A 25,993-nucleotide genomic window follows, 5' to 3' on the forward strand; every position below is an offset into this window, starting at 1 on the left:
GTTTAATGACAGAGCTGGTTAGACTCAACGGAGAGTCTTTTGTTTTGTTACAGATCAAAAGAGCTGAAATCACTGATAACCAGGTCTAGGTGATAAGCCTAATACCTGCTATAGGAAGTGTGTACAGTGAAAGACTACCCAGCCTGCATTAGCAGTGAGGCTGTCCTACTGAGAGCTGAAATCACTGATAGCGGTGTTAAGTGGTAAGACTTCAAGACATAGCAGAGGTTGCAATAGAGAGACCAGTGGCGGGGCGAATGACGACACAGCAGCCAGTGGCAGAACAGATGATGACGCAGCAGCCGGCGGCGGCACACCAACACAGCGGCGGAATGACAGCAGGCAGCAATGCAGGTGCAGAGTGAATGGCATGGTGGCGGCAGCTGAGGCATAGAGCGATGCTTCCAGCCCTACCTATTGGAAGTGAACTCACACAAATGCACCTCTGACTCTGGGTCTTCACTGACCAGAGAAAACAACTGTGAGTAGGCTTTCATAGATTCATAGATACTAAAGTCAGAAGGGACCATTATGATCATCTAGTCTGACCTCCTGCACAACGCAGGCCACAGAATCTCACCCACCCACTCCTGTGAAAAACCTCTCACCTATGTCTGAGCTACTGAAGTCCTCAAATCGTGCTTGAAAGACTTCAAGGAGCAGAGAACCCTCCAGCAAGTGACACGTGCCCCATCCTACAGAGGAAGGCGAAAAACCGCCAGGGCCTCTTCCAATCTGCCCTGGAGGAAAATTCCTTCCCGACCCCAAATATGGTGATCAGCTGAACCCTGAGCATATGGGCAAGATTCACCAGCCAGATACTACAGAAAATTCTTTCAGATCCCACCCCATCTAACATCCCATCACAGGCCATTGGGCCTATTTACCGTGAATATTTAATTACCAAAACCATGTTAACCCATCATACCATCTCCTCCGTAAACTTAGAGTTTAATCTTAACGCCAAATAGATCTTTTGCCCCCACTGCTTCCCTTGGAAGGCTATTCCAGAACTTCACTCCTCTGATGGTTAGAAACCTTCGTCTAATTTCAAGTCTAAACTTCCCGATGACCAGTTTATATCCATTTGTTCTTGTGTCCACATTGGTACTGAGCTTAAATAATTCCTTTCCCTCTCCGGTATTTATCCCTCTGATATATTTATAGAGAGCAATCATATCTCCCCATAACCTTCTTTTGGTTAGGCTAAACAAGCCAAGCTCCTTGAGTCTCCTTTCATAAGACAGGTTTTCCATTCCTCGGATCATCCTAGTAGCCCTTCTCTGTACCTGTTCCAGTTTGAATTCATCCTTCTTAAACATGGGAGACCAGAACTGCACACTGTATTCCAGGTGAGGTCTCACCAGTGCCTTGAATAACGGTACTAAAACCTACCTGGAAATACCTCTCCTGATGCATCCCAAGACCGCATTAGCTTTATTCACAGCCATATCACATTGGCGGCTCATAGTCATCCTATGATCAACCAATACTCCAAGGTCCTTCTCCTCCTCCATTACTTCTAATTGATGCATCCCCAGCTAATAACTAAAATTCTTGTTATTAATCCCTAAATGCATAACTTTACACTTCTCACTATTAAATTTCATCCTATTACTATTACTCCAGTTTATAAGGTCATCTAGATCCTCCTGTATGATATCCCTGTCCTTCTCTAAATTGGCAATACCTCCCCCAGCTTTGGATCATCTGCAAACTTTATTAGCACACTCCCACTTTTTTGCCGAGGTCAGTAATAAAAAGATTAAATAAGATTGGCCCCAAAACTGATCCTTGAGGAACTCCACTGGTAACCTCCCTCCAGGCTGACAGTTCACCTTTCAGTAGGACCCGTTGTAGTCTCCCTTTTAACCAATTCCTTATCCACCTTTCAATTTTCATGTTGATCCCCATCTTTTCTGATTTAATAATTCCCCATGTGGCACGGTATCAAACGCCTTACTGAAATCTAGGTAAATTAGATCCACTGCGTTTCCTTTGTCTAAAAAATCTGTTACTTTCTCAAAGAAGGAGATCAGGTTGGTTTGGCACGATCTGCCTTTTGTGAAACCATGTTGTATTTTGTCCCATTTACCATTGACCTCAATGTCCTTAACTACTTTCTCCTTCAAAAATTTTTCCAAGATCTTGCATACTACAGATGTCAAACTGACAGGCCTATAGTTATCCGGATCATTTTTTTTCCCTTTCTTAAAAATAGGAACTATGTTAGCCATTCTCCAATCATACGGTACAATCCCTGAGTTTACAGATTCATTAAAAATTCTTGCTAGTGGGCTTGCAATTTCGGGTGCCAATTCCTTTAATATTCTTCGATGAAGATTATCTGGGCCCCCCGATTTAGTCCCATTAAGCTGTTTGAAAAGCTGAGCAAAAGGACACTGTCCAACGTACTCTGAGTGGGTTTTTTGCTCATGGTCACGTTTTCAAATCATGCTTGTGGCGTTTTCCCCAAATGAATGTCGGGTACCTTTCCCCTTTTTATTAAAAGTTGTCTTTTCCATACACAGACTCAGTGTTTGCAAGAAGGGAAGAAGTATTGCCTCGTAGAGGTTCCGAGAGGTGGTGTGCAAGTGTCCCAGAACCGGTTCTGTATTAATAAAAGGAACACCCTAGAGATGGAACCAGGCCCTCATTGCTGCCGACTCCACCTGGCAGAAGGGTTACACTAGGATGGAAATTCCTATACTGTTAGGATTCGTAGAAAACTGGATTCTCAGCTATAACTGCTTTTACTTTAACCAAGATTTTCTTTACTTCTCTATGGATGGGAACACTTTTCTTACTGTAGCATTAAATCCAATTCTAACAAGAGTAGTTCAAGTAAATGCGTGCACACACGCTTGTCTTGATTCATATTTTAACTCAGTTTATAGAATGGTTGAAGAATTCCACTGGTGACTTTGAGCTGAAGCAAAACCAAAATCAGTCCCATAAACGGAGAATAATGGAAATACACTCAATCCTCAATCTAATTTGGTAGCATCAGTTTGGTAGCAATCCTCTAATGAGAGATTCATGCTAGAGATGGATAGAGAGAAAGATAAGCAATGCTGTCTAAGCAGAAGATCAACATCCTGTATCCAGTGGAAAAAAATGCAGGAAAGTTCATTTAAAACCATATATTAAATTTAAAAAATTATTGTCAATGTTCTAATCAGACACAGTACACAACTATTTTATTCCTTTAAATCTCAAAATATGTGGTGACAAAGCTATTTTGCACTCTTAATAGGTTTAGCCTCAAGCTACCACAGTGGTCCCCAAACTTTTTATGTCATGCCCCCCCTTACTTGTAACATAATCTGGCCCCACCCACCCCCCGGAGCTGCGGTCAGGAGCCAAGGCCAGGAGTAGGGGCAGGGATCCGGGCCACGGTCAGGGGCTGAGGCCAGAGTTGGAGCTGCAGCTGAGACTGCGAGCGGGGCCTGTGCTGGAGCCGGGAGCAAAGCCAAGGCCGGGAGCCAGGGGCCTAGGCGGGGGCTGCACCTGTGGGTGGGGACATGGCAGGGTGCTCCCTCCCCACCCTCCCTCCCCCAAACATTTCTCTGTGCCCCACTGGGGTGGCAAGCTCCGCAGTTTGGGTGCCACTGAGCTACCAGGTGTTGCACACAGTTTTTTTCAAGTTCCTGTACATATATTTTGTATTTAAAGATAATTCTTCCAATATTCCAAGACTATTACTATTTTGTTTCGATGCTTTTTTCTTGAATATTTTCCAGATAAAGCTTTGGATTAACCTAAGCAAGGTGATCAAGAACACTAAATTTCAATAACAGAGAACAGAAAATGTGGCCTTCAGCATATTAAACTCACTACTGTGAACTATACACGAAAATGTATTACTCACCTCAGAAAACTCTCCATTGCTATAATTGTCATTTCACACACCAGTGATCAATCTTAGCTGAGCACATTCTGAGAGTCCATGAAAAATTACATACCAAAGAAAAATTAAAGCCCTTCCTTCATGAGCAAGTTTACTCACCCTGTGAGTTTATATGAAAATGACTTTTCTGCTGCTTTTTGGTACAAGGACAAACAAACTGAAGAAATGTAGATAGCTGATGGGAGGGGTCAAGACATGTAAATAGCTGATGGGAAGGGACAATGACTCAGCAATCTACATCGTTCATACTTTTAATCAGAAACACATACAAAGACAGCAAGATTACTTTAAAAACAAAATCTTTAAAGTAGATCCAATCTGTAGTCTTAATAACCATTCACACACACACACGGTTATGGAGTACAAAGTATATACCCCGTCTCTCCTTCCTAAGAGGTGCTAGATCAGGATTCTTGATCTCCAACTTGCTCTGCTTTTTCCACTCAGCCAACTGCAGTTTGAAACCTCCAATCTTACACATAAGCCTCCCAATCAGAAGCTGTAGCTAAAGATGCTGAAGAACATCTGGGAGGTAAAAATTCCAGGCTACGTTTAGGTGACTGCCGAAAGATTAAAGACAGTTCTTAATAATAGGAAGAAGGGTTTGGGTGAGGAAAATAAACTAAAGAGTGACACTAAACTGAGACGGAAGTAGATAGAAGATCACAAATAGAACTGGTCAGGTATTTACTGTCAACGTGATTTTGATATAAAAATGAAATTTCTGCAAAATATAAATTTTCGATGGGAAAATTTTGATTTTGCTGAAATTATTTGTTTAGATTTACTTGATGGATTTTCTTGGTTCAACCCAAATCAAGAACAATTTGGCTTTTTTGAATTGAACCGATGCATTTTGTTTGCTTTCAGTCTGACGTTAACTACATTTGTAGTTCAGTGATTCATGCTACCATTCTATCCTCTGGGCAGGGCTCCCTGGCCAGCCTCTATCTCCCAAGACTGAAGTTTCCCCTACTAACAATGCTGTGCCCCATGGTATATGCTGTCAGGCCAGGTAGTCAACCCATAGGCAACAGTGACAGCATCAGGCAACAGAACACCACCACACGAGGCACAGCAGCACCATTAGTAGATGCAATTTAACATCAAGCTAACATAAAACAAAACATCTAAGTTCTGTTAAACATACCACAACATTTCATTTTAGGAAAGTCAAAACATTTTGTTCTGGTAATATATATATAAAAATTCATTTTGACATTTCCCAATCAAAATTTTACAGAACCTGTCATTCAGCAAAAGAAATGCGACATTTTGATTTTTTGCCCTGATTCAGAAGAAAAACAAATGTGAAAAAACAACCAGTTAACAACCTTTCCATACCTGTTGTTCTTTAAGACGTGTTGTGCATGTCTAGTCAACTGTAGGTGTTTGTGCACTCCCGTGCATTGTAGTCACAGAGTTTCTCTCTTGGTGGTACCTGTCAGGGCAGTGCTAGTGCCTTCTGCTCCTTCATGCACTACGCAGGGGCATAAAGGGCCAAGCCACCTGTCATCCGCCTGCCCTCCCAGTTCCTTCTTACTGGAAAAACTCCAAGAGAGAGGGTAAGGAGGGTGGGTCATGAAATGGACATGTGCAACACATCTTCAAGAACAATAGCCACAGAAAGGTTAGTAATCATTTTTGATTCTTCAAATAATTGTACATCCATTCCACTGTAAGAGACTCACCAGCAGTATCAAATGGAGCTCGGTTTGGAACAGGGACTTGAGGACCACTCGTTCAAATTTAGCATCATCTCTAAATTGTTGAGAGATTGTGCAGTGAGAGGCAAACGTATGACATAATAACCCAGCTGCAGCATTGCAAATGTCTAATATTGGCATGTTAGCCAGAAATTCTGCAGAAGTCGCTTGGAATCTAGCCAAATACTCTATCTGGTGGCTTCACGCTAGCCAACTGGTAACACATATATTCATGACAAAATCCTTTGCATGGAAACAGGACTGCCCTTCATTTTGTCCACAAAAGCAATGAACAATTGAGAAAAGCCTGAAAAATGTAGTCATTCCAGGTAAAACTGCTAACGCTCTTCTAACATCTAGAGTGTGCATTCTCTCCTCCCGCTTACTACCATGAGGCTTTGGGGAGAAGGTCGGTAAGAAAATTGCTTGGTTGAGATGAAAAGTGGAGACCATTTTCATAAGAAAGCTTGGAAAGGAAGAAGGTGGCAGACTTTATCTGTGTAAAAAATCTGTATGTGGAGGATCTGATACTAGCATCCTCAACTCCACCACTCTTCTGCCTGATGTAATGGCTACTAAAAGCTCTACCTTCACTGAAAGATGCAACAGAGCAGGTCACCAGAGGCTTGAGACGGGGAACTAATCAGCTTTGTTAAGACTAGATTCAGGTTTCATGGTGCAACAGAACTCTATACATGTGGAAACAGTCTGTCCAATCCCTTACATTGAGATTGGGTTGGAAAAAAGGGAACAGTTATCCACAGAAGGGTGGAATGCTGACACAGCCGCTATGTGTACCCTTATGGGGCTAACTGGGCGATCAGTATAAGACATAAGTATAAGTCCTGTATAACCTTGCACAGAACTTTGGGTAGAAACATACAGCAGACCAGTAGCAAAGCCTCTGTCAATGAACCCAGGCTGTGTCCCACTCTGGAAAAGAACTGGTAATATTTTACACTGTCCTTTGTTGCCAACAAACAGCTTTCCCCACAGCTGGAAAATAGATTTTGCTATGTCTCACCAAGGGACCACACACGGTGATTGATAGATCGCCTGAGCAGGATGTTTGACAGCATATTTCTGAACCCCCAAGTAGTAGGGCACTTTCAGAAATAGAGTTGCCATTGCAGAAGTCCCAGAATAGTACTGCTTCCTGACAAAGTAGAGCAGACCTGTCTCCCCACTGCTTGTTTATATAAAACACAGCAGTCATATTGTTGGTCAGTACCAATACACCCTCCCCCTGATGAAAGGAGCACTATTCAAGCTAACTGGATAGCCCACAACTTCCTGATGTTTGTGTGTAGACTGAGATCTTGGGGAGACCAGGCACCTTGCATCTGTAGAGGCCCAAATTGAGCCCCCCCAACCCAGGCATCCATAACTAAGGTAAGAGATTGTTGAAGGCGAAAGGAACTCCCTGGCAGATATTGGTTGGGTCTATCCACCAATCTATAGAAGATAGGATGTAACTTGGTACGTACACTAATGTATCTATGTGGTGCCTTTTTGGAGAATTCACATCTGCCAACCAGCCTTGAGACACAATCTGGTGTACTGGACCATATAAGTGCACGCTGCCATGCACTGGAGCAGCCTTAAACAGTTTCTCACTGGGAAGACAGTCTGTAGAACCATGGCACAAGAAGATGCTGACAAAGGTGCTTTAGGAGCCAATCTTGACAGGCCTGTAGTGGGCTGAAGAATCAACAAACTCCCCTATTTAGAGGTGTATTCTGGGGAGTGCTTCCCCCTTTAAAGATTCGGGAATGCATTTGAGAGGTCAACCTCTTCACGTCTTTTGATAAGTCTGGCACCAAATCCTATTTCTGATGCCTCTTCCTTGGTATCAGCAATGCCAAGCTGCGTCTTGGTACCAGCAGCCGCTGGCGAGGTGCTCAGTATCCTGACCAAGGTAGACGACTCAGATGGAGGACACAGTGTTGATTTGAGCAGCAGGTGTTTTAGTCTGGCTGCCCTATCTTTTTTAGAATGGGGCTTAAAGCCCTTTAAAATGGCACAACTGTCACTCAGGCTATGTCTACACTACTGCAGTAAGTCGACCTACGCTACGCAACTCCAGCTATGTGAATAATGTAGCTGGACTCAACGTACCTTAGGTTGAGTTACCGCAGGGTCTACACCGCTGGGGGTCGACGGGAGAAAATATCCTGTTGACTTACCTTACTCTTCTCATAAGGGGTAGAGCACAGGAGTCAACTGGAAAGCGATCTGCAGTTGATTTGGCGGGTCTTTACTTGACCCACTAAATTGACCGCCGGCGGATCAATCTCAGAGCACCTATCCCAGCTGTAGTGTAGACCTGCCCTCAGTGACCCTTTCCCCAAGCACTTAAAGCAGCTAGGGAGAGGGTCACTATTAGGCATTGCCTTACCACAAGGGTGGCAGGGCTTGAAATCCAGAGAGCGCAGAATATTTCCAGTACCAAGGCCGTTGCCCAGACCTGGTGTCAGAACCACACAAAACAACAATTATTTTACGAACAACTAACTAACTAACCACACAACATGTACTATTTACAGGACTTGCCTAAAGACTTGCAGAAGCAAGGACAGGGAGCTCCAACAACGGTCATTGGCAATAGGAAGGAACTAAGAGGGGTCAGGGGAAAGGTCTTCCCTTTATGCATGCGCAAGGCAGCAGAGGACACTCGGGCCACTCCAATGGGTATCACTTGGGGGGGAGGACTCTCCAACAACTGTGCACCGGAGCACACAAACACCTATAAAGGAATGGACATGTGCAATCACTTGAAGAATATCGAAATTTCCAGTGAAATGGAAAGTTAAATTTTGTCTTAGCTCTAAGAAACCAACAAGTCTTCTGAAGGGAAGAAAGGAGGTACCACCACAGAAAGCTGCTGCTCACCATCTCTCCTGCTCTTTGTAAGTGAAATTCACCCCAGGGCAGAGAGCCAGCACCAGACTTATACATCACATAAGTGGTTCATAGGTACGATGCTAGCCTTCTGAACAGGGTAAATTTCATGCAATGGCAACTTCTATCCTTGCGTTTACTGATGTCTCCCCTCCCACAGAAACAAACTCCTCGTTATCCCTATTTATTCACCATGCAGTTCTTTCTGTGTAGTGGTCTAATTCAGGCTCCTATCCTGCAAGCTATTCCACATAAGCAAATCTGCACCAATGTGGAGTTCAACTGATATAAGGTCCAATTCAGATGCAAGGCTCCACTCAGAGTACAGATTGCAAGATGAAGCCCGTAAAACGTAATTGCTAAAGAACAAAGGCCTTTGCTCTATTGGCTTCAGTGCACCATGAGCACCCATAGCTTAAATTAATAAAGCAAGCAATCATCTAAAGATCACTAGAGCACTATCCCACATAGAAAAATGAGAAACTAAAACCAGGGTAAAAAATATACCATCATCATAATATTCTGTGCCATTCACAGTTATTTTGATGGAATGGCTCTTTCCAGATTAAGGATCCACGTAGAGCACCCGCTTCAGTCACCCTACAATTCAAATTTTTAACAGGGTACTCCATAGCAGCACCAGGTAGGATTTACTCAACTGCCTATCCACCTCAACATAACTTCAGAAGGGGCTTAATGAGAGCACATGAATTCTAAGGCAATTTACAGTGGTAACTTAATACTGGTCACCACTGTCAGGCAGAAGGGAGATTATTTGGGGATGAGAAAATGAAAGAGGAAACCAAGCTTCAAAAGAGGTTTGCATAATAGGCTGTACAGTATAATTAGTAAAGGAGAAAGGACAAAATGTGAGAACAATGGTATTAGAAAATAAAAATTAGTTGTGGAAGCAGAGAGAACTCTCCACAGGAATGTTATAAAACATTCATTTTAGATTTCTCTAAAGTTAGATGTTTTAAAACCACTTGCAGTAAACCCAAAATGTACTACTTAATATACAACAGTATAAAACATTTATGATTTTTGTGAATGTGAAATGTGAAAATGTTACTATATGTAATGGAAAATATTTTGATAAGGTTTAATAGCTGGAAATATTTGGGAAACTAGTCTCTAGCTGAGCCCTACCTAACACTTTGATACCAGAATATGTGTTAATGGAAAAACAAAACAAGTTTTACACCTGTATAATTGTTTTTGTTACTCTGGTTCATAGAGGGGCTAAATGTATCATCATCTCAAATACTCTCAGACACCTCTGAGCATTCTGACCATTTAAGTGTATAGAAAGTACACTTAGTGAGCATTCATCTGTAGGGTCAAATCATGCTCACGTTATTCTCATTTAAGTCAATGGAACTAACTTCTCAAATAAGATAAATAGGTTTGGAGCCAAAGTTTACAATCTAATGTTTTCTTCTTTTAAACTGGTGAAGTAGTCCTCCCTACCTTGTATGTCAGTGGAGTTAGACGTGATCCCAAAATATGTCATTCAGAGTCAAGGCATTCAGAAGTCTTCACCAGACTGACACTATTCCTAATTATATCTATGCAAAAAATGCTGCATAAGGAAAACGGTGATGGGAAAACACTGACCAATGACCAGAATCTAAGGACAAGCAGTGGTTTTTCAATTTTCTCTGAATAAATAAGTGACATGCCTACTAAAATTCCACCATAAATAAAACCAAATTCTTCTAGAATCAGTTACAGAATATTTATAATATTGGCACAAGTCAGTATTTATGAAGTGTTTTTATTTATGTAGACATGCTGTAGTTATCAATAAGATATAACCTGAGCCACATTTCAAAGATTAAACTGTTAAGGAAACTGACCCATTCTCTACTACAAGAATTCCATGTAGAAGGATAGTGAGGAAACAATAACAGAGATACAGAGAGAGAGAAGAAAAAGGGATCTGTATTACCAGTAGTTATGGAGTTGGCAGTAGAATCTCCTTCTCCACCCCACTAATCATTTAAGTGATTATTTACAGCAGATCCACCTCCAAAAGAATTCTTAATTTATTTAACTGGGTTTGCAATGGCTGAAAGTTTAGGTTTAGAGCACAATTTTTCAGTGCTGTTAAAATAAAATGTTATTTGCCAAAACAACTCTAAGGGTACATCTACATGAGAGAAAATGTGCCTTAAGACAGGTGTCTGCTAGGGATCCCGGTGTCAGTTTTCGCTGCCTTTTTTTTTTTTTTTTATTAAAACAATGTAAGGGTGGATTGGACAAACAATGTAAAGGTGGACTGGACTATAAACCTGTTACAGAACAGTATTATACAACCATATTGCTCCCAATCTATGCAATCAATTAAAAAATCCTGTTAGTTTAGGGCATCCATGCTCTGTCATAGACACACACACTACAGAACAGTAATATCTGTAGGGCAGAAAATTCCTAGAAGTGGCACTGTGGGATTCTATATTTATCCACTCGCAACAGCTTACTTGTCAAACTCACTCCAACTGCCAGAACTGTAAAATCCACTTGGCATCTGAGATATCAAGCTGTGTTCTTGGTATCTTATATATTCAAAAGCAAGAAAGATTTTGCAATCAGATATTAGTTGACAATTGTGTTGATGTAAGAAGCAAAAACACATCTAACAGATGTAATGGGATGCTCTCTTTTTATAGTAAGCTAGTAATTCAGATACATAGGAAATACATATGCCTTCTTACTCAACAATGTTTTTATATAGATTTAGGACTATAACCACACTTTAGCTGAAGAACAATGTGTAAAACAGTGTGATGATCAACTTGTAAAAATTTGATTAAAAATCTTTAACATTATAAAACAAAATATTCTTGAAGGTTGTGGAATAGTTTTAAGACTATTTTTAATCAAATAGCTTTTGAAAAGATGTTTAAATTGTAAGTTACAGAAATATCATATAGTACAGAAACAGCACCACTAATGACTTATATAGTTATTTTTATAGTACTCAGAAGTTAACTTTCTTAATTTTAAAATGCTTACATCTATACAAATTAGTCACACATAAATCTATATAAACAAAGCTAAGTTTAGCCTTAATGGAAGCACTGCCAGAGCACACTAAATCTACACATAGTACCATCTGTTTAGATAATATGGCAATAGTACCTTAGATAGATCATTAAAATAATCAGTTTCTGTTGAGTGCAGTTTTTTAGTTGACACCACACCCACCACACACCATCCCTCATGTCAAGCTTTCATTTGTTTCCACCTCTGGGGGGAAAAAAAAAAAAGTCAGCCTTTTGACAAATATTTACCTTTACACAAAATTTCTGTATGCTGTTGTTTCTTTTACATTTACTACAAAAAAACCCTCTAATATAAAGTTTATAAGAATCCTCAGAATCATACAAAAATTACCTCAATCTTTGTGTGTATATAGCTATATAAAGAATAGTTTTGGCATCTGGAAAAGTTATGAAATATCCTTCAATTTGAGTAAGATATCAAATCTAGTTTCACTATGTAACCTGAAGCAATATCCCAAAATGGTTTATTCTAATATCAGTTCTGTAATAATTTAAAAAACTCTCAACCCACTGTGGAAAATAGTGTGTGTATATAGACCACGTGATTTGCCAATTGTTTCTCCCAAACTGTAAGCAATCTACAAGTACAGTGTGGTGGAAGTAGTATGAATTACCCAAGTCTTATAATTTTAGAGTTAATAGCCTCCCAAAAAAGCAACATTTGAAAATGGATATGTAATGATTGAATGCAATTCAGCAAAAGTGATCTCTATTACATTAAAGGTAAAATTATATGATACATATAAAAATTAGACTATATCAATTTTAATTAATCCTTCCCAGCCATGACACTATAAGCTACAACCATTTTTCATCATCAGTTTCCACAGTGCTACAACAGACTTGTTTTTTTCCTTAAACCAAAGCAAATTTCAAGAGAATCAAAATTTCTAAGTATCAGAACCCTATTTCAGTAGTTAAAAAAAAGGAAATCAAAGAACAAAAATAAATCATGACCAGACCCATTCTGAAAGGCAAATTAAAGGAATCTGACAATTGTTGGAGATAGGAAAGAAGTCTTTGTACCCTACTTAAAATATCTATTGTGATTTTTTTAAAATATATTCCATTTAGACAATAAAAAGATTTGCGTATCCTTTGGAAGGTCAGCGTTCAAGACCAAAAACTTCTTCAGCCCTGATCCCGCTAAGATTTACATACTTACATCTTTAAACTGTATGTACATTGTGAACAATCCCATTGATTTAAGTGGGTCACTGATGGGTCAATTTAAATGGGTTTTTATTTTATTTCTATTTTTCAATTTTTAAAACCCAATACTTATTTTCAAATTAATTTTTCTGCTTTTTAATCTATTGCCTATTTTTTGCCTTTGTCTAGTTTTCCTTTTTTTTTTAAATCATCCATATAGTACAGAAAATATGTTGTTTTTCCTATTTTTCCCCAAATTATCAATCCTTCCCTTTCTCTATTGACTTTATCGGATTAAGTCCTCTTTGATCCATTCATGTTCTTTAATGGATTCTGAAAGTACTTAATGAATAAGGCTATTCTCACTCCACAAGCAGTCCCATTAAATCAATCGCAAGGTACTATGCAGGAGTACAGAATCTGGCTGTAAATATAAGTTGACTATTTAAACTGCATGGCTACCAAAAGTTCATCATACAATTTAGCATATGCACTTTGACAAATTAAAGACTGCGTAACTGGAGAACATATGATCTACGATGCAACTTAGGCCCTGATCCTGCAAAGACTTACAAATGTTCTTAACCTTTCACACTATAAGTAGGCCCATTGACTTCAATAGGACTACTCACCAGGCATAAGGTACCTAAGTTTTCGCAGGATCAGTGTCACAATGTGATAGGTAGGATGCAAATGATAAAGAAAAATTAAGAATGTTTTTGACACTGCTTTTAAATCACAGTAAGACTATCTTTCAGAGGCCCCAATTCTGTGAGGGGAAAGAAAAAAGTTTAAAAATTGAGCAAAATGACTTTAAAACAGAAAGAGTAAAAGGTTATAAAATGGCTGTGAACAATGATATTACAAGACAGTAAAGGTAAAAAATGCACATCAGCCATGCAAACAACTTTACTCATTACGGCTTAATGGACAAGCTAGTGTTCTTTTAAAGTAAGACTATATAATCTCAGAAAGAAAAGGAGTACTTATGGCACCTTAGAGACTAACCAATTTATTTGAGCATAAGCTTTCGTGAGCTACAGCTCACTTCATCGGATGCTGTAGCTCACAAAAGCTTATGCTCAAATAAATTGGTTAGTCTCTAAGGTGCCACAAGTACTCCTTTTCTTTTTGCGAATACAGACTAACACGGCTGCTACTCTGAAACCTATATAATTGCAGATCATTAAGATTCTACATGCATCCTTTAATAGCCCGAGTGCTTATTAAGATGGATCATCTTCTGATACTTGTGCTAAACACAAGCTTGATTACAACCCAATTTTAAAACAAATACAAATTCCATCACCCTTACACAGATATCTGATTAAACTCCTAATATTCTCAAATTAGGTCATTCAGAATCCTCAATATTATAAAACGAAGTGTTTTGATGTAAGAAAATGTTAATCATTCAGTGTCAAGTGGAGGGTAGATCCCTTATTATAATGTTTATTATTTGAGATGATAGTGTTAATTTTCCTCTTTACAGATGTTAAATAGAATTAAAAATTTAATGTAAAAGTAAGTCCACAATAGAAATATTTTGTACAATCGCAGCACTGTTAACAGAGTCAGAGTGACTACAAAACCCGACAGAACAAAGCAGTGACAAGTCATCTAAAAATTAAAAACAGGAGAAAAGGGAGCACTTGGTAATTTTAGATTCTTAATTATTTACATTCCTTTTAAAGAAAATATTTAACAATAAGCGCTTAAATATTTTTGTATTCAACCTTTATGCTTGAAACTCTCACCGTTTCCCTTTAGTAGTCATAATATTGTATCCATTTTGTCATTTTTAATTAAAAAACATAAGCCTGTTAAAGAGAGACAAGAAAAAATAATCGACTTCAACATATTTTATTTGACAAATTTGTAAATTTGACAAAGTAAGTCTTAATCAGGATTATGAAGGAACCTGTGTAAGGCTGACTAACAAAGGATACGGTATCATAAAACAGAACAAATGGAAAGAGGGTAACAACTAGCTGCCACCAATTTCTAATTCTTTAATGCTACAGAAGGCGCACAGACCAGTGGTTCTCAAACTAGGGCTGCCGCTTGTTCAGGGAAAGCCCCTGGCAGGCCAGGCCGGTTTGTTTACCTGCCGCGTCCGCAGGTTCGGCCGATCGCGGCTCTCACTGGCTGCGGTTCGCCGCTCCAGGCCAATGGGGGCTGTGGGAAGCAGCGTGGGCCAAGGGATGTGCTGGCTGCTCTTCCTGCGGCGGTGAACCGTAGCCAGTGGGAGCCGCGATCGGCCGAACCTGCAGACGTGGAAGGTAAACAAACCGGCCCGGCCCACCAGGGTCTTTCCCTAAACAAGCGGTGGCCCTAGTTTGAGAACCACTGGCATAGACAACACTTTTCACTGATAAGAGAATACACAACTGTACCATTAAACCTGTATACTACTGTCAGTTTCATCTTATTTAAACTGAGTTGCCATGCAATACTACACACTGAAGTACTATGTCCTCAAGTTACACTGTTATTATGTATAGATTCTTTTCTAGGTTTACAAAACTTCCGAGTTTTAGTCTAAGCCAAAAGAGCTGCCAAAATGAAGCTGCAAGTTTACTGATAAATGTTAGTCAAAGCTAAACAACAAAAAATAGGGACTTTTGTATCACTGATGGGTTTCTTCTTATGACCTCCACGTGTCAGCTTCTTGCTCCTCCCTCAACTGCAAAACTGAAGAGTGGTGTTGATATGTTGACTAGTTTTTGCCAACGCTTCAAAAATTTTAAATAAAATAAATAAATGCTTTCTTCTGACACAATATGCTCAAATTTTTGCTGCTTCATACTTTTTCTAAAAGGGAGTTAAGTAATATTGTACACATTTGCAATAGCTTATAAACTGATTAAAAGGGAGTCTTAAAATGAAACAAAATGTGGTTTTAATTGGCAAAAGTAAATGCTCAATGCCAATTTTACTGAATTTAGCATTTTTTCCAGCCAATCCAATTTTATAAGTTAGTTGTTGGACAAATGCGAACTTTAAATTACAATGGGATCTTGTATTTCTGCTCCACTGAAGAGATAGCAAAATTTATTGTAGAATTATTTTAAGTTGTGGGGCAACATTAACTTGTAGCTGTCTGTATTTCCACTCCATAGAATCCAAAATCCTTGCCACTTCATCATGCAATAGTTGTGAAATTTAATAACCCTTTTAGTATGTTTGGAAGTACAGCATACGTCCAGGAAAATGAACATGTGGTTTGTCATTATGATAGATTAACAAAGTGCAGCCCCAAAATGTTCCCTACAGACACATGCACTGCTTTTTGCACTGAAAGGTTGAAAAATCCTTCCCTGGACATTATACAAAATGGCACCAGCTTTTCAACTAAGCACTGAATTTCTTTCGAACTGCATTCATTTACTTTGACACGGATGCCATCCAAGACGTATACTGAAGATGAGAAATAGAAAACACCAAATAAAAACATGCTGCAATTAGAAGAAAGGAAGGGGAAGACCCTACATCTATACTACATTGCGTTGTCATGTGACCAGAACTAAAGCTAAGAAGGACATTCTGCTCTGTACTCAGTTTTCCTCTAAGAAGTGGTGCTATTGATTCAGCGAAGTGGCAGTCTTAATTCATTAATGTCTCTAAGATACTCTGATAGTCTTAGAAAGAAGTTCAAAGTAAATTATTATTAATATGGTAAGTTAAACTCTGCCTTCCTAAATTACTCCCGTAATGTTAACTGGATTTAGCGGTTTTCATCTTCTGCCCTACACTCCTAGTGTAGTGTAGCTGAGAGCTGTTGAACGGATATATTTTGCCACAGAGGTGGCTAAAACGTCAGATGACTGAAGTAATTGTTGTATAGTTTTTAAAATACTTTGGGAATCATATGAAATGAAAGGCTTTAAAACATCTGAACAGAAAAGAAATACCATCTTTATAACAATACATTTAATTTAATATATAACTTTAAAAAAATGTTTTCTTCTCAAAATTATCTAAGCCAATAATGAACAGCCAGCTGCTCTTCAACATTTAATGACCTCTTTTAAAAATAAATACAGGACACTATAGCTGATAAATGCAATCATTCCAAAAACAAACTCAGTCCTTTTCTATGAAGATCAGCTTTGGTAACTTTCAGCACTAAGCAACTAGTAACCCCCAGTGCTAGCAGAATCTAGCTTCCTGCCGCAGCATAAGCAGCAGTACACTTCCCTTTACCAGTCCGCCCCATCCATCTTCCCATTGATGGCTCCAAATTGCACTGAATGCTCATATTTGTGTCAGCCTGACCCACAGCTACTGTAAGAAGAGACTGCTGCCATTACTAAGGAAAGCAGCCAACTCCTGCGTAGAGCAGAAGCTGCTAGCAGCTGAGAAAATGAAAAGCACCTACCCACGTACTATAAAAAAAGATGGAATTTAGTACACATGCTTTACTGAACGCAGTCCTCAATCTCTGACCCTTCAAAAAGCTTCCAAATCCTTCTGTATCCCTTTTTCTATTACAATAAAAATCAGCCACAAATAATCTCGACCTTCCAGACCCGCAAAATATTAACACACATCAGGAAAAATATTATCATTCTCCCTTCTTAAAAAAAAGACAATAAAATAAATTTGTAAAACAGAACTTCCCTTTAGGTCTGCCAGTGCATTTTCTTTTATTGTTGATCAGTTCAAACTAAGATATTTGGGATAGGGACCAAGTCTTGTACAGCATCCAACACATTAAAAAATAATCCAGGTAGAATCCTTAGACAAGGTGGCAAAAAGGAGAAGGTGTGCTGCCCATCACAGTATCCCAGCTCTTTGCTAGGAGACTAACAGCACTACTGATTGATTATGGACCATATCCTGGCTCCCAACCTGCCTTTCAATCAGGAGTAAAGACATTTATTTAAAAATAAAAGCATTCACTTCACAGAGCCCTCCCCGATTTGAAAAGCAAACCTATATTATGTTTCCTATAGCAATGGATCTTGATCATACTCCACACACTGTAAACCTCAATATCTACGTTACACTACATACACAGTTACCTAAAATACTTCACAGGTGCAACATGGCTGAGGTTAAAGTTGCTGAAGAAACCACTTTTCTGATTTCTATGTATTTAAATTTTCCAACTCAGGCACTACATTAATGTAATGTATATTTATATCTACATTCCTTAGAAGACTTTGAAAGTTGTCCTTTCTAGACCATTGCATGGTCATCTTGAGTTTTACCTACTTCACAGTATAAATACATACACGTTGCATATCACCACATGGAAACCTATGTCAGTTTTGACACTGACCTCATCTACCAGGCAGGAAAGAAAATCGCATTGCCATATAAAGCTTATTTCTGACATTCACAAAACATTCTGTTATAGCCCAGCAAATACAGTGGACACTTAGGTAACTAACCAAGAGTTTTTCATAACATTCAGTATTTTTCAAATTCAACACTTTACTGAAAGGGGCTGGTACACTCTGCTTGTTTCTATGCATATTTAGAACAGTTTTAAATTAATAATGCTGATAATTGCTAACCAAGATTCTTTTCTGCACACTTGAACTTATACACTTAATAAAGCCTACTAAATCTTAAAAATACCTCTGTTAAACCAACTCGCTATACAAGAAGTGTTTTTTCTCATGGGTTCAAAATTTAGGATCCATTCTTTTGTTAACAAAATGGAAACAAATTCATCTACTATGTAGAAGATGTATACTTTACACAGATCTGTTCTTGTAATTCAACTTTCAATTCCATTTCATGTTTTCATGCACTATAAATGAATTATTCTCATTTGTATTAATTAAAAATAACAAATCATACATTTATGTAGCCCCTTCAGCATGAAAAATTTCAAATAACTTTAAAAAACTAAACACCATAAAGAACTGCTTCACCCACTATTAAAGTGAACTATATCATCAGTTTAACCATACAAACCACCGCTACAGAATAATTTATGATAAACTTGCTAATGTATCTAATAGCAACTGCAGGGAGATTTCGCTTGATAAAATGGAATTATCTAAAATGGAAATTGGCTTGGAACATTTGGGTCAACACTCAGTCTTGCAAAAAGTGCTATGGGTTGTTTAATGACCACAAGTCATCAGGACCTTGTTTAATATCTCTTCCAGAAGATGGTACCTCATAACTGTGCCGTACCAGCACGGGAAGTTGGTTTTGCTGACTGGCTTTTCTACACATCAAGTTACCGCACAGCAAGCCAGGTTGTGAATGTATGGTGCATCAACTTCCCACGCAGTAACATCCTGTGTGGATACTTACAGTGCACTGAAAGTTCTGGAGTGCAACTTGGCTTGAAAGCATAGTTAGCCAAGCAAAAATTCTGAAGTGTTAGACTTGGCTAACTATAGTTTCAAGCCAAGCTGAACTCCAGGACTTTCACTGTGCTGCACTAATGTCCACACAGGACACATTACTGAACAGCAAGCTGGTGTGCTATAGTCACTCTCTGTCTAGGTGAGCACTTAGAGGAAATAATGTTACCTACTAAATGACCAAGATCAGCTGAGTTTTCCAAGGAGATATTCCATCCAAATATTGATAGCGGTACCACCCTACTTAACTTGTGAGTGTTTACAAGATCTCACCCTATGGCAACTGAAGGCATTGTGGTATTTATGTATACCTTAAATATGATAAAAAGAAAATGCACTTTCTTTAGATATTTTCCTTTACAGGAAGTGAAAAAGCAGGTCTCCTCCACAGCAACTTCGCCCATCCCCAGAGGCTATCCCTCCAAAACCAGGATGAGCTATTTTGATGGAGCATCATCCAATGAGGCTTATCCAGCATCATGCACCACTACTAAATTCATTTTGAACTAAAAACACTAAAGAAACTAAATTTATAGCAAATCACTGGGAAATTACTTCAAAACTTTTGACTAGTTCCACAAATAAAATTCCTAACATAGAAAATGTAATGATTACAGCCATGCCTTGAAAAAATCCATTTATCAGGTTAAATGGAAAGTTTTCCCTGATAAGTGGGCCTAAACTATAAGTTTTTGTAGAATTTGAACTTTTATTTCAGAAACAAAAATTTCTAGACCACGTTGTTATGTTAAAGACAGCCTTTCAACCCTGAGCCAAATGTAAACTAATAAAGTATTGTCTCCATGAGTCTGTAGGCAGTTCTGCTGCTGCTGGCAGCTCATAACTTGCCAAGCAGCAGCACCCTGAGTAACTCCACCAAGAAGCAGCAGTGTTAAGAAACAGACGACTCTGGTCAGTTTCATTACTGCTTATCAGAACTGTAGCCAAAAATGAAGCTACTGGAATCTCAAATTTTAGATTGCTGCTGAGGAAAGCCATGGGCATCAGCAAAGGAATACACAACAGTTACCAACAGTGGAAGAGAACACAATAAGAATAAATTGTAGGTAAGAAAAGAATAGCAGACCTTTGTCCTGCTCTCTCCCCTTGCAGCAGCCAGGAGATGCTGGGAGAGGTGTAGACTGGTGCAGACCTTTCCTCACCCAACTACACAGAGCTATCAGGAAGCTTTCAAGGGAAATGAAGAGGGGGAAAGAAGAAGAGATAGTAAGTTCCTTCTGTTACAGCAGCCAGTGAGATGCTGGAGTTTCAAATTTATCAGACACCTACTACCCAGAGATCAATATAAGGAACCATGCAGAGGATAGATGACTAATTACTACCTTTGTGTTTCTTTTGCAGGAGAGCAAGGGGAAGAAGATTTGGAAGATTATTATAAAGCTCAAGAAGCTGGAATATGCCTTTCACCTCTGGGTAATAATCCAAATACAGTTGACACAGGCAGTGTCAAAATGTTTACCATCTTAACGCTGTTCACTGGCCTACAAAAAGTTATTTGCAAATTTTAGTCATGATGTTAGTAGGCAAGAGTGCCTCCAATCTCCACCCCTACTGCACAACTGGCCTCCTTGTTGGAAGTCTCAGAAAAGAAAACAAGGAATAGTTATGAAGACTGAAATGCTCTCCGTTGGGACATACTGGTGGGATAGCAAAACTTGAAATATAAACAGAAAAAACTTGACTGCTTGGGTCAGACAGAAGATTTCAGTTTTCAGAGTTGTAAAGACAATATCTTTTAGAAGCACTAAAATCACTAAGCTACCTAAATCTTATTTCATAGTTACAGTTATGTCTACAATCCAAATATAAGATGTATTGGCATCATAGTTCCTAAGCAGTGATGACAGGTTAAAATTGCTTAAGAACAGTTGCAACAGACAGCAGGGTAATGACACTTCTAGAGGAAATATTGTTAAGCTAAAAAGGGACCCTTTCTAAGAAGCTCTCTTCTGGTAAGTACTTAAAAACCTAGACTTCTCCTCCATTCTAAGCTACTGGCCCAAGTTCTGGAGAACAGAAGCCAAAAATGGCAGAGCTAACCTGTATATATATATATATATATATATGGCATTAGGACAACACTATTGTGCCATCACTGAAAAGAAGCCTGATTTCCTATTGTTCATTAAGCTGCTACAGCAATAGCATGGCCTTCAGAGACAACTACCAAATAAGAAGGTAGAAAAAGAAATGGAATCCAGATACACAAGGGCAAAATTAAATAAAAAATGTAGATAGCACTCGAATTTTTAAACCAACACAGGAAAAAAAAAACAATTTTAAGTGAAATTCAATATTTAGTTCACAACTTGATTTCAATACACACAGCTATTTACAGTGCAATGGTCGTCTAACAGGAGACATAAAATACCTTACAAACTACATTATATGGGCCAAGAAGATTAATCAAAGTTGTAATTCTAACCTGAATTACTAACCTATTCTGCCCACACGGAGTCTATCTGTAGGTTTGTTTTGGGGTTGTTTTTTTTATTAACTTAAAAGTCATATCTTTAATTTAGGTATTATTTTGGTCCCCCGTCCCCAGCACCTGTAGACTGCTCAATATTACTGATTATTAGTCTGGCTACCATGACACAAACATAAATGACAAGTATCAGCTTGCCACAGTGTACTGACTTTAATGGCATTAAATGTAACACGGTTTCTACAAAAGTGAAAATACAGTTTTAGATATATATGCAAAGTTAAAACTCACCAAATACAAACATATAGCATCTGAAGGTTGTTTCGGCTTTGTTAGTTTGTTTTAATCGTGTCAGGTGCTGGGTTTGACTTATTAAATAGGTACAAAGGGTCTAATGTTTTATAAACATGTATTACCACATATAAAAACTGAGTTCCATTCCTAGTAAACAAATCACAGGTGTTAATTTTTGAATACTAATGCTTGTCAATGTTTCAAATACCACATTAAACTCTTCTGAAAACTTTATACAATACCAACTTTCCATTAGAATGTAAACTTTAACATTTAAGATGAAATAAGTACTAGATGCTACCTAACTTAAGCTAAATAAGTAAGTTGCAGGGGATGAAATCATTAAAAACAGAAATGCAAATAATCAGTTTTGCCTTTGCCAATTTGCCTTTATTATACTCAACACAATATTTATTCAGGATTTATTGTCACATAAGGAACTGGACATATTAAGGCTGGTTATTTTATTGACGGGGTTATCATTTGAGTCCTAGCTGAGCATTGTTTTCTGCCCCTTTGCTAGTCGGGCTCTGAGCTACACAGCGAGACCTGAGCTGCACTTAAGTTAAGCCATGTTCGAAGTAGCTCGCCTCCGGTGTCAGCCTGCACAGCAGGGTGAGTGGCGAGCCCGGCGGAGTCCCAGACCCCGGCTCGAGACGCCGCCACGCGGCTCTGCCCTGCCCCTTCCCCAGCACGGACCCTGCTACAAAGCAGCAGCAGCAGCTGTCAGACACGCAACAAAAAAAAAAAAAAAAAAAAAAAAAAAACTCCGCGAGGACAAGGCGCTTGTGCGGCTCCATCGCCCGGACCGGCCTCCCCGCAGACACAGCGGCCGAACGTGGCAGCGACCTCCCCCTCCCGCCGGCCGCTTCCTGCGGCCCCGGCCCCGCCAAGCCCGAGTCCCACCCACCCCGCCCCCTGGGGCTGCCCCCGACGCGGGGCTCCAGGCCCGGCGGGGGAAGCGGCCCTAGGCCCGGCAGCGCCCCCCGGGGCCACCCAACTCCCCGGCAGCGGCCGCCACAAGTTTGCGGCGGCTGCCGTCCCCGCTCTCACCTCGGGCCGGGCAGCGCTGGCTCGCGGCGGGGCGGGGGCCCGGCGCTCTCCGGCCGAGGGGCGGGAGCGGAGCAGTAATGGCAGCGGCGGCAGCGGCGGCAGCGGAGGGGGGGGGGGGTCTCCCAGGCGGGCTCCGCTCTTTGTCTCGGCGGCGGCGGCGGCGGTTGGCTCCCCCGCGCGCGCTCTGCCCCCTCCCCGGCGGCTGCGTCCTCGTGAGGGGCCGAGTCCCCCCTTCCTCTTCCTCACCCCCTCCCCCGGGCCGGCCGGACGTGCCCAAGGCCCCGGCGCTGCTGCCTCTCCTCAGCCCGGCGGCGGCAGCAGCAGCAGCAGCAGCCCCTCCCCCCGCTACACACCCCTCCCCTTCCCTTCCCTTCCCTTCCTGCCGCGGCCGGGATCGGCCGGGAGGGGCGGGCCCCTGGGCTCCCCCTTGCTCGAGCTGGGCTGGGCTGGGCTGGCTCGGGCAGCTGCAGGGGGGGCTGCTCCTTCCCTCCCGCCGCCCCCCAACACTTGAAGTTCTTTTGGGGGGAGTGGGGTGTCCAGGCCCTCTCCTAAGGGCGGAGTCGCTCAGGCTGCAGGACGGCCAGGATCGGGCCCACGGCTGGGCCCGGGCCCGCCGGCGCACACCTGGGCGCTGTGAGCCGGGGCGGGCTCAGGAGGAGCTGGTGGCCGGGGCTGCGCGGCCCGGGGCGCGTGGGCCGAGCCCAGGCTGCGTATGCCGGGCGGAGGGGAGCCAAAGCAGGTCGCTCTGACTGTAAACTGAGCAAAACTGACCTGGAGAGAGAGAAAAGATGGAGCCGCACAAAGCCGTTCCCCCACCCACCCTCTTTTTGACTCTAGCCGCGCCACAGAGTTTGCAGCGCGATGTGTGCCGAGGGCGTCCTTCGCCAGGGACACTCCGCCTAACACCTCCTTTGTCAGGGATTCACTCGAGAGGATTTCAGTCATTTCTCCTGCTGAGCTGCAAATGTTTCCCTCTCCTTCCCGAGGAGTTGAATTGGGGTTAGCTGGCAGGGCTGGGGACAAAGCGCTTGGCCTGCCCACTAAAAATAGAAAGCATTCAATGTTATTCCCCGAAGTGCCACCCTAGGGAAGGGAACTTTCAGGAATAGCATCACAGCGTCTAATCGAGCGGATTGGCCAAGTCTGTGAGGTCGCTTGCAGAAGCTCTGCCTCCTGGAGGCAGGACTGGAGCGGAGGGAATACACCAGCTCAGAGAGCTCCCTAGTAAAAAGGTAATGGCAGTGCTGTGCTGTCTGTGTGCAAAAAATTAAATGCAAAATATGGTTACTGCAATCGCACAGTTGTGACTTTAAGAGCACAAAAATAGGAAATGTCTAAGTTAAATCCTCATAACTTTAATGTAGCCATATTACACATCTAGTTTTTTGGATTATGTTGGGATGGTACAGTAAAGTAATAATACTTTAAAGCATGTGTAGTATGAGAAAATTAGCGTTGCTGCTTCCTGAATTTTGCATTCCCTGGCTTTTTTCCCATTGTAAACATTCAACTTTTATATTTTGTTAACAGATTTTTGTATTTAATTTTCCTAGGTTCTCCTCTGCTCTTCTCCGCTCCAAAACAAAAAACTGTGTGCAAGACAGGAAAATTTATGAAATCACAGACATTTTCCACCAAAGACATACTACTGCAAAAGTATGCAACACACCAGTCCTGTTATGTCTGCATCTCTACCCCAGTAAAGTATGCCAGGTAGAAATGCTCACACGAGATACACCTTAAATGAGTCAAGCAACCACTTTGTCAATGCATGCACTGACTGTAGGTTCAGTGACATGCTCCAACTCAGCCCCATTGAAGTCAGTAGTAAAGGCATTGGCAGGATTTAGCTCCTAATTGTTTGACACTAACAATTATATATATATAGTAATAAAACAAATCTTTGCCCACATCATTAACACTACCATATCAGTTTCATTTTGCTTTAAAGTCATTTTCACTTTAATGTTCTTAGTAAATCAATGGTGGGGTTTCAGATATGTTTGTTTGGAGAATGTTTTTAAACAAACGATGTTATAGACACTTTTAAATGGAAAAAAAGGTCTGTTGGTCTTATATTTTATAAATGTTTAAAATAATTGAAAATTTAGGCCAAATCTTAAATGCATCCTGCAACATATAAAAATGTCTACTGCCCGTGCTCAGTTCAGCATTTTTTAATGTTAGTAACTGGGCAAATCCTCCTTCAAGAGAAGTCAATGGGTGTTTTGCTACTAACACCAGAGGGGGCAGAACTGAACTCATTGTTACAGATGAGAGGCAGCATGGTCTAATACAGTGGTCTTCAACCTTTTGGGGTCTGCAGTTCTCAAAATACCAGCAAATCATCAATGACCTGCCCTATGCGGAAATAACAAGGGGCTATTTTGTGGGGGTAGGTGATAACGGGGTAGGAGCTGCTGGTTGGAGACTTGTAGGGGAGGCTGGCTCTACTGGAAGGTGGGTGGGGTTTGATAATGTCTGGGTGCTGTGGGTTGAGGCCACTAATGCAGCTAGGTAGGGGACTTGTGGGGTAGGTAAGAGGGACTGGTGCTGTTGTATTCTCCCCTCATTCTCTCCTCATATCGCCTCATTTTCAATGAGCATCACTCATTTTTGTCCAAAACTTATTTACATTGCACACACATTTGGTGTCCCCTCAATTTTACTGCTAAAAATTATTTGAATCAAAATTAAAGAATTCTGAGACTGAAGTTATAGCAAGGTTATTTACACTAAAGGAAGGAATCCCACAATGTTTGGACATTGGGAAGTTGAAAGGTACGAATGTGCCTTCTCCCCATTAAATTGCACTCAGGTTCCAGGGCAGCACTGCTCTGGCTGCACACACACTGTTAATTCAGCTCCTTTTCTCTGCCTTAGAGCTGTGCGTTGTGGGCTGGGAGGAAGACAGAAATATTCCAGTGTTAGTTTTAGAGGTGAGCCAGCAAGAGATGGGAGGGAAATAAAGGAACTGTACCTTTCTTTAACCTCCTCAAACTATGCCTGAGTCCTAGTACCCAAGAATTTTTTGGCCTTATCTGGTGAGGTAGGCACCACTTCCTGGTGGTGGTGCCCAGGGGTTGGCAGGACTCACAGTATTGCCAACCCCAAATGTTCAAAAATAA

General features: G+C 40.8%; 1 protein-coding gene across 8 annotated transcripts in view; it reads right to left on the minus strand.

Annotated features, from left to right (window-relative positions):
• Positions 1 to 23,914, minus strand: part of NCK2 (NCK adaptor protein 2) — a 162,531-nt gene extending 138,617 nt beyond the window's left edge. Inside the window, exons 1-3 of one of the 8 annotated variants that reach the window (XM_073351313.1) lie at positions 22,866 to 23,189; positions 20,157 to 20,257; positions 11,662 to 11,769 (exon numbers count right to left, since the gene is read on the minus strand). The gene's annotated coding sequence lies outside the window, so the exon portion shown is untranslated. Of the gene's footprint in view, positions 1 to 3,871; positions 5,079 to 5,254; positions 5,727 to 11,661; positions 11,770 to 20,156; positions 20,258 to 22,865; positions 23,191 to 23,636 lie in introns of those variants that run through there. The other 7 variants (XM_073351343.1, XM_073351304.1, XM_073351333.1 and 4 more) reach the window with 7 other exon arrangements.
• Positions 23,915 to 25,993: the final 2,079 nt, after the last annotated feature.

The sequence above is a fragment of the Lepidochelys kempii genome, chromosome 1, assembly GCF_965140265.1.
Source record: "Lepidochelys kempii isolate rLepKem1 chromosome 1, rLepKem1.hap2, whole genome shotgun sequence".
In the NCBI taxonomy this organism is placed as follows: domain Eukaryota; kingdom Metazoa; phylum Chordata; order Testudines; family Cheloniidae; genus Lepidochelys; species Lepidochelys kempii.